We start from the raw sequence: 16,812 nt of genomic DNA, 5'->3' as shown, positions 1-16,812 counted from the left end.
TTGCCTTCCTACCAGCAATGAATGAGAGGTTCTATTGCTCAACATCCTTGTCAGCATTTGGTATTGTCCAGGTTCTGGATTTGGGCCATTTGAAAAGGTTTGCAGTGCTATCTCATTGTTTTAATTTGCATTTCTTTGCTGACATCTGATGTCATCTTATCTTTTCTCTTCTCACTTAGGAGATGGAGGAAGCTAACACCCACTGAAGATCTGGCTTATGCCAAATATGGTGATAAACGCTTTATACATTTTACATCAATAATTCTCAAAAATAACAGTACTTTACAGGTGATTAAACTGAGGCTCAAAGAGATCACATTATTTTCCCAGACTCACAAGCAAATAAGTAGGAAATCAATACAAAATCCAGCTTTCTTGAATTCCAAATGCTGATAGCCATTTCTTAATCAAGTACATTCAACGGCTGTTATCAGAGACTTTTCTTATCTATAGGAGTAAGAAGAGTTGATTGTAAAGATGAATTTGAAATTGTTAGAGGGATGTACCTTATAAAAGTTCAAACCATGAGGTATTTTTAAAAAATGTTTCTTTATTTTGAGAGAGAGAGAAAGGGCATGTGAGAAGGGGAGGAGTAGAGAGAGAGGAGATAGAGAATCCCAAGCAGGCTCTACCCCATCAGCACAGAGCCACATACAGGGCTTAGTCACATGAACCCTGACCTCATAACCCAAGCCAAAACCAGGAGTTGGCCACTTAACCAATCGAGCCACCAGGTGCCCCTAAAACATGGGGTTTTACCAAACTGGGTATTGTCACTGAAACTGGAGCCAAAGTGACTCATGGAAAATGTGTTGTTGTGTTCATCATTTTCACATTGTCATGCCTCTGTTGACACAGTTCAGCCACACTTGGTGAGGTCCCTTGTTTCTGTAGTGTACCCATTAGCTTTCTCTTCTTAATCACTTTCTTCTCCCTAGGACTTCAGTTCACATATTGCTTTGGCTTACCACACATGTGAGACTTGCTTCTCCTTCATGACATCTCTTGAACTTTCTCTTCAATGGGCAAACACGTTTTGGATTTCTTATTGCTTAATTCAAATTCCATACACAGAATCTGATAAAAAGTAGTCCTTTTTTGAATGAGGCTATGAAAATGAGGAAAGAGGTGTGTTTATAGATTTGTCACTCTGAGGTGTGACAGAGCTATGGGAGGTGTTGGTGTAGGTGTGAGCAGGTTATACATAATAATCATCTCCAGCCTAATTCCCAAATAAAGATATCCAGTCCAGATTTGTTTCTGAGCTCCAGATCTTGTTTTATATGGCTTACTGGACCTCTTCTCCTATGTGTTCCAGAGATAATTGAATGGAATTCAGTTTAAGACTGAATTATTATGGTATTCCCCCAAACCCCCACTCTATCCCTTGTCCTGTAGCTTGGTTCCAGAACAGCCTCAGGCTTTGTAAGAAGTGGTCCTTTTTCAGACACCATTACTGTCTAAATGGGAATGTCATTGTTAATGTTCATAAGGTGCCGGCACAAATACTTGGTGAGAAATTGTTGTTAGATACTTTTAAATTAGATGATCAGTATATTCAGATGAAATGAAATATAGAATAATTACCACCCACATGTTTTTCCCTAAGTAGAAATACAAACTTAATGGCTTATATAAATGTAATTGAGAAACTATTTTAAAACAATTTTGAAATAAATTCTATTCAAGAAACTTGGGTGGTTTTTTCAGTTGGATGTTGCATATCAGCTCATTAGCTCTCCTGAAAATTAAATTTCAATGAAAGCACAATGCTAATGAAAGGGATTAATCCTCCACACCATTTGTAAGTTTTGCATAAAATTATAGCTGTGAAAACTATTTATATTGAGAATGAGTCACTGACAGTTCCAAGAGTTTTTCAGCTAAAGGCAACCTTGAAGATTTGTAATTAGCATATATAAGCAAGAACTACAAGTGACCTATAATAATATATAATATATATAAAATAATAATATTTTATTCTTGAAAACAACCATTCAGCCACAGAGGATAGAAAATGTGTCCATGTCCCTCTTAGAGATATGGATTTCTTATTTTTATCTAGTACACTCTGGAATAGATGTGTATCTTGAATTGTGCCCACTACATTCAATGGGGAAAATTCAGCATGCTTATCCAAGATCAATATTTGCTAAGTAGAGTGAAAATTTTCATCACAATTTGAAGTTTTTGAAAGCGATGTGGTTTACATGGGTTTTGGGTAAGTTTAAAATGTAAGAGATTCATGTTAGAATTAATTTTTCTTGACCTAAGTCAAATAAACTCACAGTCTAAAAATGTCAAAATAGAGATAAAGCTACCACAAAGAATCGAGATTGATTCTGAAACCAGACAAAATGGCAGCATCACTCAGAAGGAGCATTCAGAAGAGACAGTGTGAAGTTGAACATTAAATCTTGAGTTTATTAATTATTGAACAAAAGGGATATGATTTTGAAGGCCATTAAATTCTCCATAGGCAGAAGTTCAGGGCTGTAGACTCAGTCAGAGGTACACACGAAGGACACCAGTGTTTCTCAAATGTGTGGTTCATTGGCCACCTGCAGAAGAATGGCAGGCAAAAAATCCATCCAAATTCTACCCTAGGAACTTTAGATGCTCTCCCCAGTGAGTCCTGTGCATACCAAACAGACACGAGGTTAGGGAAACTGTGGGGGAAGGACTGCTGAGCTCCCCTGATTGCTGAAGCTCTGGAAAGACAGGAGCAAGCGGGTAAGCAAATATGGGAGCTGTGCAGTGTATAAGAGAATGGGAAGGAAAGGGTGGACAGACAGTTCCCTTTTAAATACATTCATAGGCAAGTTTAAAAGCCCATTAGTTAACAGAAACTACCTATGAAAATTGCAGGACCCACAACTTTAACTTAAAAAAATCTTGACTGCCTCCATGTTGAACTTGGGACTTGGTTAGCCATTTAATTTTTCTTTTAGTCTACTTGAGTTTTGTCCCATACTCTTCTACTCTGTTTAGCTTCTGTTTACATATGTTTTGATACTTTGTTTGCTTATTATATTTGGTAATCTCCCAGTATATTTGTTTTAACTGATTTACTGAATCTTCATTTTTCCTACTTTACTCTGTCTATAGCCCTGCTAAAGTATTTAGTGACTCCCTCAGCCAACAGACACCAAGCAAAGCCTGTGTCACAGATGTCTTAAGTATATATAACACCTGACATCTGGATTACAAAACTTCAGTATCTGCCCTTAGCTAATACCACGTGTTACCTGAATGCTGCATGCTCCCAAGAAACCGCTGATAATCAGGTCCTATCCAAAGCCTGAAGGAGAATAGTGGTATTTTGAGGAGATAATTTGGTAGATCTGCTTTGAACCACTCTTCTGACAATCCCAACCTTCTTCTAAGGCACATTAGGCAAAAGATCATTTTTTTACTTTGTCACAAAACCACCTCCAGAAGGTGCATGCCTTTATTGAAAGTCACTGGAAGGAACAATGCTAGGGATTCTAAGATATTCTAAAATTTTGCCCCGAATCGATGGGAAGCTCAGTGATCTAGAGTTTAAGCACTGGTTCTCAAAGTGTGCTCTGAATCCCTAAGAACCTTTCAGTGTTTTGCAAGGTCAACTATTTTCCTAAAATCCCTAAGATGTTGTTGCTTTTTTAAACTCTCATTCTCTCATGGGTGCACAGCATTTTTTCAGAGACTACAAGGCATGATGGTGTCGTCACTCCAATAGCAGTGGGATGTTTGCTTCTATATTCTTATGTTTTCTAGAATTTTCTGAAGTAGTATTTCAATGTTTAATATGTGTATTTTCAGAGACTAGCTCAGTTATTTTCTCAGTGTTTCCTACTGCACTTTTATGATGCCTCTTTGATTTTGCCTGCTATAATCTCTGTGACACATTATCATCCAATAAATCATTGAAATCCTCAAGTTTTTCCTCATGTGTGGACACACATGATAAATAAGTAAACTTTGTTGTCTTGGTTGGTAAAAAGACTTTTGAATTGTTTGTGAAATATTTCTAAATTTAGGAATCTTAAGGAAAGCCATTACTTTACAATTTGGTTGTATTTTATTTTTCAATGAAATATATGATACTCTAAATAAATTCATATTTAGTGATAGACTGTTGAATTAAGTCAGGAAAATTAGAAGACGTACCTTCTAAACCCATGGTTGTATCATCTACGTCTCAAAGATGCTAAAAATGATGAAACTGAAATATTGTAAAGTTCCTTTCACTCATGTCAGGGACAAATCTGTTCTGAGTACAACTGCACAGAAAAATAAAAATATGATAAAAGCTTTCTTTCCTGTCTGTGGAATCGGCCTTGCCAAATGCCTGTGACAGGAAAAGTTAGTGAAAAGAAGCACTGCATTGTCATTTTTTAACAACACAAACGCACGTGAAATTACAGATTAAATCGCAAGCTTGAAGAGACTAGGTTCATACATCACCTGCACAATTATACTTTGCCTTACAATTGGGTGAATTTACTGATGGGATTCAACTTGTGGTTTTGCTTATATTCAGCCAATGTCAGCACCAGTTCGTTGTGGAACATACTCTTTTATGGGAATGGTTGGCAACAAGCATAGACGGTGTTGAAATTTTCAGTGTTGAATAATTCTCTTGACTCTCATGGTTTATGCTGAAACAACTTAAGAATGTTTTTGAGGAAGCTGTAAAATTAGCAGTAACTATCATTTGATTATTATTAATAAAACTAATAATTGTCTTCATCTTGATCTTGAGCTCACATGCTCTTGCTGGCCTAGGATATTCTTTTTTTTTAAGTTATATACTTATTTATTTATTTATTTTTATTTTGGGAGAGAGAGGGAAAAAGAGAGAGAGAGCATGAGTGGGGGAGGATCAGAGTAGAAAGAAAGAAAGTATCCCAAGCAGGCTCCGCACTGATGGCATGTAGCTGGAACCCACAAATGTGAGATCAGGACCTAAGCCAAAATCAAGAGTCAGACACTTAACCAACTAAGCCACCCAGGTGCCCCTGGTCTAGGATATTCTCTTCCATTTGCTACTTCTCAGAAACCCTACCCCTGAAAGTCTCTGTTATCAGTGGCTACTTACTTCATCTCCCTGATTGAAAATTTCCTTTCCTCTAAAATGCGAAAGCTAATTTGTATCTTACAGAATTGTGGTGGGGTTAAAATAAGAGAATTACATTACTTTTTTTTGGTAAGACCTAAACTTTATAAAATATTGTTTTCATTTGTTCTTTTAAAATAAACTAATTGTAAGATCCCATTAGTCAGTAGAATCAGATCCTTTAAGTACTTTTCTCTTCCAACTGGATTCACTGATAGTCCCTTACTCAAAACGTCTGACCACAGTCAGAAACTAGATAGTAATTCTGTTCATTCTATGCTCTACCTTTTAAAAATGAAATCATTTACAAGATGGGCTAAGAATGTATTTGCTGTACCTGTATCTAAACAGAATGGAGAGTAGGTATCTGGCCTGCTGAAGCCTTCACCCTACTTTATTCTAACTCTCTGACAGTTTTGGGATTAGTAAAAATACATACACTTTCTGTATGCTTAGGTAGGTTTAGTGTATTCTGACAATAATATCATTTGTGTCACTTTTCCTTTTTATTTAAATCCAAATAAAACTCAGCACAAAGATTCTAACACTAAGACTATAGATTTCTATGCAAGCATGCACCTTATTTCCATGGACCTCTCCTATAAATTCATTGACCCCTTTACAAGTAATCCCTTGGTTACTCACATTCTTTGCACTATTGCTTATACTAAACATCTTGATGCATTCTCTCCAAGCTTTCCATCACACATTTTTTTCTTTCTCTCGCCACTCCTCTGTTGGCCCTTTGTTCTTCACAGGCTCACAACCTTCTTTGCTTACTTCACAATATGCTGTTAATACCCTCAGACCTTGCAAAGTGCCTGTGATGTAGTCATTATCTCTATTTTCAGGAAGAAACAAAGATTTGTGCCTTTATTCATTCAATCTGTAAACATGTACTGAGTGTCTACTTTGTACTTATACACCATGCTAAGTGTTGAAGATATGATGATGAGTAACAACAAACATGGTCTTTGCTCTCTAATGAATTTGTAATCTTTTGTGGGAAAGGAACATTAACCAAATAATCATCAAAGGGAGGAACACCTCTAGTTGAATTGCATGCAGAAATAATGCCATAAGGCAAGGCACTTGGTTCAATGAGAATTGACCACCAAGGTACCAGACCTAGACATGGGGAGAACAGGGAATGAAGAAAGGCTTTGCTGAGCACATCAATATTTGAAAGAAGAGGGAAATTTACCAGATGATGTGATGGGTTCAAAGGGAGCTGCAGGGGGAAAGAGCAGCATGTGTAAAGGATAGTGTGACTAGAGTTAAGAGACCAAATATTGGAGAGGTACAAATTAAGGTGGCAGATATAGCTAGGCCATGCAAGCCTTCAGAGGCATTGAAGACTGACAATGTCAGAAATAGGAAACTGTCAAAGTGTTGTTCGAAAGGTACTGGGCAGTAAAATAACAGATTCCCACTACAGTTATCATGGTAATGACAGCAGCTCATGCAGAGGCCATGGGACCACCTCAGCTTAACAGCAAACCATTGTTGGTGGTTCAAACAATAGTTCCTTTGGAAAAATATATATTGCTTATTAAATGGTCAAGATTCTCTTTCATATTATCATGGAAAATAGATTTTTTAATGAACATACTATTTTGAAATATTAAATATGGATTATCACCTTACTTATTCTTCACTTCCAAATAAACTCATATTGTATTATAATAGCAAAAATGTTGGGAAGAATTTAATCTCTATCAGTAAGGCACCAATTAAATAAAACACATAGTGGGAGGATGTCCAAGACAAACTGATTACCAAACTATATAAATAGTAAATATGGTATGATTTTGTTAGTATAAAACCTAACAGTTATCTAATCTGACCATATACGAAGTAGATGATCATAGTGCAAAGCATTTTCAGAAAGGGTATTCAATGCACAGCATGATCTAAAACTGGGTGATGTTAGAGTGTAGATGGGAAGATCTTATTTTCATTCCTAAATTCTTTCCCAATAAGCGTACATAACTTTGATGTTTGAAAAAAGAAATTAATACAGTTGAAAAAAATAAAAGGAAATGTTTCAGAGCTAGGAGTTAGATATCAACTGAATTCAAGCCAAGCGTACAGATAGGAGTGTCTGAAATGGCTTTCCCCTTTCTGATGATGATATATTTGGAAAGGTCTGCTAGGGTGTTTCTAAGGAAACTTAGCAGCAAAGTCCAAACCGTGATCTCCATAAAAAAAAGCGGGGGCGGGGGGGGGAGTTGGTCTGTGCGTTATGGGAAGCGAACTCAATGTTACATTAATAACAAAAGTAAATATCTTTGTTTAAAACAACAACAATCCTGCAGCTATTGAATCTCAGCAGACAGAACCAGACGAGAACAGCACCGACTGCCCAGATAAGACCCTGCCAAGAGTGAAAGTATCAGCAAGAGGAAATGTATGCTAGTCTAAAACTCAATTAATTTCATCAAGGGTATCACTGAGAACAAATTATCATGTCTGATAACACAAAACCTTAGCAAGCCAAAGGACAAAGATAACGTTCAAGTTCAAAGACTTGCAGTTTACTTTGTTTTTAGTAAGCTCCATTTTGTCTAAACCTAAGAGGAATAATTAAAGGATGTTTCCTGTGCTGTTTCTGGTATTAATTAAAGCTGTCCAGTGGCACCGATATGAGAACAATAGGAATGGAGCCAGCCAGGTTCATGTGCACTGCTTGTCACACATCAACGAAGGAATTTGCTTTTTGGTAGTAGCTGAATTTCACTTCTTCATATTTGGAGTTAAAGCAACGCAAAGTGTCCTCTTTCTTGGTAACTGCCCTTCCCTGTTCTTTGGCAAAATTAAGAAATGAGCCAGGTGAAAGTGTGACACCCGCACAAGCACAGAAAGGACACGACTCTGGAGGTGATCGAAGCTTCTGCAGTAGCTCTGGCTCATGCACATCTGATCACCATTGTTTGCTCACCCAGATGGGGCTGTTTTTGCTTTTGCTTCTTGATGTATTAAAGAAAAATGTAGAGTTGCGGAAACAGCTCAGGAATGAAGGCTGTGGCCCTGTGTTCTCACTCCCAACTGTGACTCATATCTCTAATGAGGCTTGTGGCAGGCCACTTAACTCCTATGTCTCAGTGTCTCCATCCATAAAATGGAAATGGCAGCACCACACACTGTGGGGAGGGTTTTTGAAATTAGCTAATTGGTGTAACAAAATCTGAAAGAAAAAATAATCTGTCTATCTGTCATCTCTCTCCCGGCAATTAGGGTTGCTAAATGATAAAACAAATTGTTGTCGTGGAGGAGGACTTTAAAAACAGAGTAAGTTTTCATTTCACTTCGGGGTGGTCCTAAAAGATCCAAAGGCAAATATTGGTACTAGATAACCCCTTCAGGTCTTTTCCAGTTCTATGACTTCATAGTGCCAAGTCCTGAAAGATGGTCTGGGTTATATCTACAAAAATGTACACATCACTCTAGTCAGCAAAAGACAATAATATACCATAGTTCTTGGGTGTTTTACAAATTGGGCAAAACTATTGAAGTATGAAGAAATTGTAAATCTCAACTAGTAGAATTCTTACAAACTTAGGGAGATGTTCTAAAATCGTGACTTTAGCAAAGACATTGGATTGCTTTCTTTCGATTAAAATTCTAAAGGAGCTTGAAGGTCTGGAGAAGAGATGATACAGAAACTGCTTTCAGATACAGATAAACACCCCCCACACACAAATAAAATAATTTAATGAACATATGGATTTTTTCAAATGCTGAAGCTTGCTGCCAATTTTGCAGTTAATATTTCTGAAAGTCAGCATATGCTGATCACCATGTGTTTATAAAACATTCTTAATAGTGAAGACAAAGGACTGTGCTTTGGCACATTTACTAACCACATGGGCAATTATATCAGACTCTTACTTCACCCAAAAACCAGGAGGGTAAAGTAAGGAAGCCTCTTCTGAAGCTTTATGTGATCTGTGTTAATACCTTAGGACTCCTGACGTAATTGCTTTCTGTGTGAACAGCTCACCAACATAAAAACAAATGAAAATAGTCCTTTAAGTATTTAGTAATTGTAAAAATATTTGGGAAGATAAAAACGTGGGATTTTGTGTGATATTTTCCAATGACAGCTGGAAATATGATTTTTCTTTACTTCAGGAAACTAAAACCTCTGGGATTTTTCAAATGTTTATTTTGGACAAAGACTATGAAAACATTCAGTATTTACCCTGGTGCCATTTGAAGCTCATGTTTTGTACGTTTGGGTCGTTTGGGCCTGAGATGTGCTCCAGTACATTTTCGTTTGAGTAGATGTAGCTTTGACGTGGAGCAAAACACTATCCGTCAGACTTGCTGCTGTGCAGAAAAGCTCAAACGATGAATTCGTATCTTTAAAAATGTCTTCTTTCAAGCTTGTGATCCTTTGGGGAGGTCTGCAAGTCAGGAATGTAAGACTTCCCCTAGCTAAAGGGTTCTGGTACATCTGGAAGATGCATTTTTTTCCTCTTCCTTATAGAGGCACCAGATTTCAAACTAACCTACACACTGAAATACCAGGAGAGCTGCCCAGTTCTCGTTCTCTGTCTTCTCCTTCCAGGACTTGTATTAGAAGAGAAATAGTCCCTGATGACATATGGAGTAAGACGGCTTTTCTAGCACAAACCCTTCTTGCAGTTCTTCTCTCAAGAGTTACACCTGTGCCTTCTCTTTGTGAAAGTAGGGGAGTGACTTTTTTTCATTTACTTTATCAGCAAGTCTTGCAGAAGCCTTGTGTCAGTGTTCTCCTGCTTCGCCCCCATGTTTTTTCACCTGCTTAAGGTTATGGGTTCACAATCCCTCGGCATCTTAAAACAAGTCCCCACTCTTGATGCAGGTAGTGAAGAAGTAGGTTTGAGAGAGACAAAGATTTAGGCAAGAAAGCCCAACCAATGTAGGCAAAACCAACAAGGTCAGGGAGTAGTCTGGGAATACCTACATGGGGCCAGGCCTTTCTCATCTCCTTTCTACAGAGGTGAGATTTGTCTTTCTAGCCCAGGTCTACCCTAAATTCTCACAGTAGAGCTCAGAAAGAAATTGCTTTGTTCCTTATTCCCAGCGTGGTTCCCTAGGCTGGGGGACCTGTATCAGCAGGCTGTCTAGTGCTGGGGAGGTCAGAGGGGTCGGCACTCACTGCTTGGGCCTGGCTAGAGGCTCTGAGGGTTTTAGCAGGTACAAGACCTGGCCTAGAAACACGGTCCCAGAAAAATGCCTCTGGCAGGTGCCCTGATACTGACTGATCCTCTTAACTCCCAAACCCTATTCTTCTTTTCTTTTCTAAATATCTTTTTAAAAAAATATTTATTTATTTTTGAGAGAGAGAGAGAGGAAAAGACAAAGCATGAGTGGAGAAGGAGCAGAAAGAAAGGGAGATGCAGAATCCAAAGCAGACTCCAGGTCTGAGCTGTCAGCCCAGAGTCTAATGTAGGGCTTGAACTCACAGAGTATGAGATCATGACCTGAGCTGAAGTCAGCCACTTAACTGGCTGAGCCACTCAGGTACCCTTTTTCTTAATCTTTAAGTTGGCTTCAATCCCAAAAAGGGGCTTGAACTCAAGACCCTGAGATCAAGAGTCACATGCCCTACCGACTGAGCCAGCCAAGTGCCCCTCCCAGACCCTATTCTGTCCCTTCACCTTCTCTCTGGTCATCTGATCTGGTAAGATCTTTGAGTCAGTCAAGATCTATGCTCTGTACCATGCCCCAAGGCCTAGCCCTGTCCCTTAGTAGCAGGTTTGCCCAAAAGGGTATCAGGCCCAGGACACTAGCAGTGGTGGCTGATGCTGGTATCAGGGTTCCCCAGACCCAAGGGAAGCCACAGGAGCACAGGGACACCCTTTATATCACTATTTCAAGAATTCAGCTTTTCATGGGCAGTGCCCCCCCCCCAACATTATACACTTAAATAGTTGAAAAGCATTGAACTTCCTGCCCCGAGAAATGTACAGGCAGCCACCAGATACCTATGTACTCAGACATGGCAGAGATGGGCTCCGTGATTTTTTTTTACCATAATTTTAACCGAAATCTTAATCTTTTCTTTTTTTCTTAAATTTTTTAGTGTTTATGTATTTTTGAGCCAGACAGAGACAGCGTGTAAACAGGGGAGGGGCAGAGAAAGAGGGAGACACAGAATCCGAAGCAGGCTCCAGTCTCCAAGCTGTCAGCACAGAGCCTGACATGGGGCTCAAACTCACAAACTGTAAGATACCTAAGCCAAAGTCAGATGCTTAACCAACTGAGCCACCCAGGAGCCCCCATTTTTTCTTGAATCCATGTCAAAACCTAGTAATATAACATGATTTTTAGCCAAAGAGCTATATTTTCCAAAAAAAATTTTGTGTGAAAACGCAGTATACAAAACAGCTAAAAGTAGAGCTCTTCTTGGTCGGTGATGGAGCGGGGGCTTGGGACGCAGCTCACTAGACTTCCCCCCCAATCCATGAGAACCTATCCTCAGAACATCATATAAAAATCATTGCTATAACCAAACACCTGTGCCTTTGCATCCACACACACCTAGCACAACACATACTCACAAGTGGATTTTCTTTTTTCCCTTTGTGAGTAATATATGACCAGGCTTCAGTGTTCCTGTGGCCTATACATGAAACAGTCCATGGATTGTATTCACTTGTTCACAAAAGTTTACTAAATGCCCTTTGTGTGCCAGGCACAGTCCTGGTAGCAGGGATACAGGGATGAGTCATGCGAGTCCCTGCCCACAGAGAAATGTACAGCGTGTGAGGCATTAGTAAAATGATAAGGTGGTTGCAAAACCATCAGCTTCCCATTCCTATCCTCCTTCTTCCCCTTTGCCTTCTCCTCTGAGTTGTACCTCTCCAACCTCTAACTCAGGAATTCAATGCTCTGTGTCACCTTCCTTTGTGTCACTTATCACCACTCCAGGTAAATTCTCAAACAATTAAGTTAGTATTGGAAGAGGAGTTGGATCATGGCACAAATCTGGAAAAGCCAGAAAGTTTTTGTCCAATACAATGGTCTGACATATTCACAAAAAAGGCCTAGACTGCATGAACAGCAACTTGACTTCTGTTGAAGTGAATTTCTAGTCCTCTCTTGCCTCTGTTTGGACCACTTCCAGTTTGGGGGCGATTTTCAGTAAGGAAATTGATCAACCAGAGATAAAATAGGACTATGAGAGATCCAGAGGCCATTTAAACAAGGAGTGCCTAGAATAAATGGGGATGTTTAGCCTGAAAAGGACAAAATGTCTTTGCTCTGTGTATGTGCAGAGGATGAGTGGGGAGGAGAAAGGCAAATGAAAGTGACAGGCAACTATTTGCTAGAGTTCGTGTGTTAAAGAGGGAACCACTTGATCTGTATATTCTACAATGCGGAGTCAGGATCAATGAGTGAACTTCAAAGAGAATATTCGGGCTCAACATAAGGAAGACTTTCCCAATTATTACAATGTCCCACCCATGGAATGGGCTGCCTCAAAAAGGAGTGCCCTGTAACTGAAAACATTCAGGTTAGGACTAAATAACCGTCAATTAGGGTGACGTCATGGAGATTCCTGCAATTGTTTCAACAAGCCGCTCTTGTGTACCAGTCATATAGATGCTGGGAGACACAGAGAGGAAGAAGTGCTTCCTCCCTCACAGAGCTCACTTGTAAGGAGACCAGCATGTAAACAAACCAATAAAGACAATTTATTATAATCCATGCGATGAAAAAAAAAATGCACCAAATTGAATTAGTGAAGAGAGAGAGTGCAGGGGGTAGGAGAAGACAGAGTGGAACTAGAGAAGATTTCAGGGAGAAGGTGATGCTCAAGCAGATTTGAGTGGAAGTATTGTGTGGATCCTGTTGTCCAATAAGTGGTGGTCCATATAGAGGACATTCGGGGTGGTTGGGTATGCAAAAGGCATGGGGGTAGGAAGAGCATAGGTTATCAGGGAAGCAAATGGTTTGAAGCGTCTAGAGCATGAGGTGGTGGGAGAAGTGAGGAGATGGGGAGTGGCCGGAGACCAGAGGAGATGGGAGGCAAAGAAAGAGAATGGCCTTTGATCTTCAACATAAGGGCTTCTCTCACAGAGATGAGAGGAAATGCGTAGGGATATGGAGAGGGTAAGGGCTAGTCAGTGAGATAAATATGGTTGGTGACAATTTATTTCTCAGTGAGGTAATTGATGGATGGCTCAGAGTAAGAGGGATGAAGGCTGTGTGTGTGTGTGTGTGTGTGTGTGTGTGTGTGTGTGTGTGTTGTGGAGACTGTCACAAAGGGTTAGCCTAATTGTGGGCAATGTGAAAGAAATGGCACAGTGGATTGACTGAGGATGAAACTTGTAGCATCTGCGCACATGGGCCTGTGACTTTTTTCAGAGCACTCAGAGGTGTGGGAGGTCAGAATAGATGGCATCCAAAGTCTTTTCTAAATTTAAGACTCCCCAGTTCCATGCCTGGTCATTAATCCTTCTTCGACATATGGGATATTTCTTTAAAAAACAGTAAACTTTTTTTGCATATACCACACAGTTTGCCAAGTGAAATGATAGAATTCAACAGTTTTTTAATATATTCACAGGGTTGTGTAACTATCACCACAGCAACTTTGGGGACATTTTCATCACCCCAACAGAAACCCTGGACCCATTGGCAATCAGGCCATTCCTTCACCTAGCTTCTGGAAGTAACCAATCTATTTTCTATACTTATAGATAGCTGTACCTATTCTGGACACTTCATATAAATAGAATCATATAATATGTGGCCTTCTGTAACTGGCTACTTTCACTTAGCATGACATTTTCATAATCCATCCATGTCGTAGCAAGAATCAGTAGTCTATTCCCATTTGGGGCTGGATAATATTCCATTATAAGGACATACCATGTTTGTTTATCCATTCAACAGCCAGTGGGAGTTAGGTTGTTTCCACTTTGGGGCTATTTTGAGTAATTCTGCTTTGAACATTCATATACAAGTTTTTGTGTGCCTGTTTTCATTTCTTTTGGTATATTGAATAATTTTTGGACCCCTACTGCCTGGCCTGTTATATGAGTTCACTCTTTTTCCAGGCTACAGCAACATTTTTAAGTAATATTGTGGAATCTTCACCTTACCAGGTCCCCCAAAATACAAAATAAAGGTCTATCTAGATAGATTTTTATTTTCTTCCTGAGGAAGACCTGTCTGTAGGTTTCAAGGCATGAAGCATAGCTAAGGAAGCCTCAGGGCACCTAAGTGGCTCAGTTGGTTAAGCATCTGACTCTTGTTTTCAGCTTAGGTCATGCTTTCAGCTTAGGTCATGCTTGGTGAGTTGGAGCCTTGCATCAGGCTCTGCACTGACAGCATGGAGCCTGCCTGGGATTCTCTCTCTCCTCTGTCTCTCTGCTTCTTCTTCCCCTGCTCACTCTCACTCTCTCTCTTTCTCTCAGAATAAATAAACATTTTTTAAAAATAAAGAAGACATATGCTGTTGTCTTTACATATAAGCATTAAATGTAAATTTACAGATAAACATTATATATATGTTTACACATATATACATACATATATAATGTTTATCTGTAAGTTTATAGTGTAAACAGACTATATATTATTATGGAATGTTATTATTTTTTCATCTGATTAACAGAAAAATCATTTGCCCCCTAGTTGTGGGCTCATAGCCATTTCATCATCTTGAAAGGATTCTCCTCTCCTATCTGCTCTGCCTACTAAGGGCACTTAAAAGGGAACAATTTAGGCACAGTTACAGTGGGGTAGCAGATGCCTTTCTCATGGTAGAAGGGATACCTGGCCAAAGTACTACTGAGTAACTTTATGTCGGGGTGGAGGGAGTATGAGTATGGTTAACTCTTTACTTGCACAAGTCCCTACTCAGCAATCCTGAAAAGGAAAAATGAAAAATAGGTCCTATTACCCATTCCAAGTCTTTATACTTTACCACAGAGCTTTATTCATAAAGGAGGTTTATTAATAGGAAACTAGCTTAAAAAGCATTACTATTAGAACTTGTATGTGGTGACCTATTCCTGTAGGCTGCCATGTGTGGGAGGGGCTTCTCCCAAGGCCAACCATAATGCCACTAAGCAAGTTGAAAAAAAAAATCTCCCTGTCATTAGGCCTGCAAGATCTCTGGCATTGGCCTTGTAATGAGTTCTTCCCTGAGATCTCTGCCTGGGAACCCCCTTATAGCACTAGTCTCCAGAGTTGCTTCTGTGCCTTCTCCCAGTGAGGATTTTTCTTATTCACTTTCCCTCCAACTCTTGTGGTAGGATCTCTGTTTCCCTCGTTTCACCCCTTTCCATGCCTCTCTGAAAACCAACAGATTCAGGCATATAGGAAGAAGGTGGCGTTGAGATGAAGACTAATTCAGAAAGCTTTGAAGGGTTTCTTCTCCAGCTCCCTGCCTTTTTGCCCCAAGTCCTTCCATATTCCCAGATTGTTCTTTCTTACATATGTTTCCCGTGTGGCCAGGAGCTTGCTCTCCATTGTCTTCAGTGAACCAGATGTGAGGACATTCACCCTGCTCCCATTAGGGGAGGGGCACTCTGACCACAGAGTGATTTATAATCTAGTTTAGAGATCAGTATTTTATAAGACCCTCCCCAATGGCCACCATTGAATGTTCTTACAAATTACAGGATGATCCATGCTGACATTATCCAATTTAATAACTGCCTACCTACAGAATGGAGAGATCACCAGCCTTGCTAAAAGTGGACCAGTGAAAAGACAAAATTTAGCTGAATCAAAATAGAACTGGACAGGTGAGGTGATACTCTCAATCCAAAGAAATCATTCAGAGTATCATAAATTATTCTCTGCCTGTCGCCAAACCTAAATCTCACAGCTAGTTCCTAAGGGCTTTAGCAACAAATGTTTTTAGCAGAAAATCATGTTATCAGGAAATTTTTAAAAATATTTTAAGTGGTGATTGAGGTCTTCTCTTTCTAAGCAAGATAGAGTAGAAAGCAACAGAATACCACTCCTCTGGAGGTGCTTGGCTGGCTCAGTTGGTAGAGCATTTGGCTCAATCTTTGAGTTGTGCGTTTAAGCCCCACGGGTACAGAGATCACTTAAAAATATCTTAAAAAAAAAAAAAGACCACTCCCTCTATAGCAGCTAAAGGGGCCAGGTCATTGGAAAAGATATATATAAGTATATCCCTACATAGAGTTTAATATATTTTAACGTATTTATAACATATATTTATATGCATAATTTACAGTACATTATATACTAAATCTATATACAAATAAGTTGACTCTTATTATTCACAGATTCCTTGAGAGTTCAATTATCCAAAAAATGTATTTTTAATGCTAAAATCAAAGCTCACAGTGCTTGTTGGTTATTTGCGATATGCATGTGCACAGAATGGCTAAGAATTTGAGTGGTCCCCCCATGCATGTCCTCCCCCCCCCAACCTGAGCTCAAACAAGGTAACGACACTCTGCTTCTTGCTTCAGCTCTCAAACAGTACACAATTGTCTTTTTCCTGATCTGTTTAGGTTCATGTTTTTTTGCATCTTGGGGCTTTTGGTTGGTGATTTTGCTTTTAAAAGGGCCCTTAGCTGAAGTGCTAAGTTCAAGAACAGCATGGTGTGCTTTATGAAGAAAATAGATGTGTGCACATGAGTTATAGCACTGTTGGCTGTGAATTCAACTTTGATGAAGTAACAGTATACATGAAATAATCTAATCATGCATTTCTCTTACGGAAA

This window comes from Suricata suricatta, chromosome 9 (assembly GCF_006229205.1).
Source record: "Suricata suricatta isolate VVHF042 chromosome 9, meerkat_22Aug2017_6uvM2_HiC, whole genome shotgun sequence".
In the NCBI taxonomy this organism is placed as follows: domain Eukaryota; kingdom Metazoa; phylum Chordata; class Mammalia; order Carnivora; family Herpestidae; genus Suricata; species Suricata suricatta.
Note: the sequence above shows the minus strand (reverse complement) of the source record.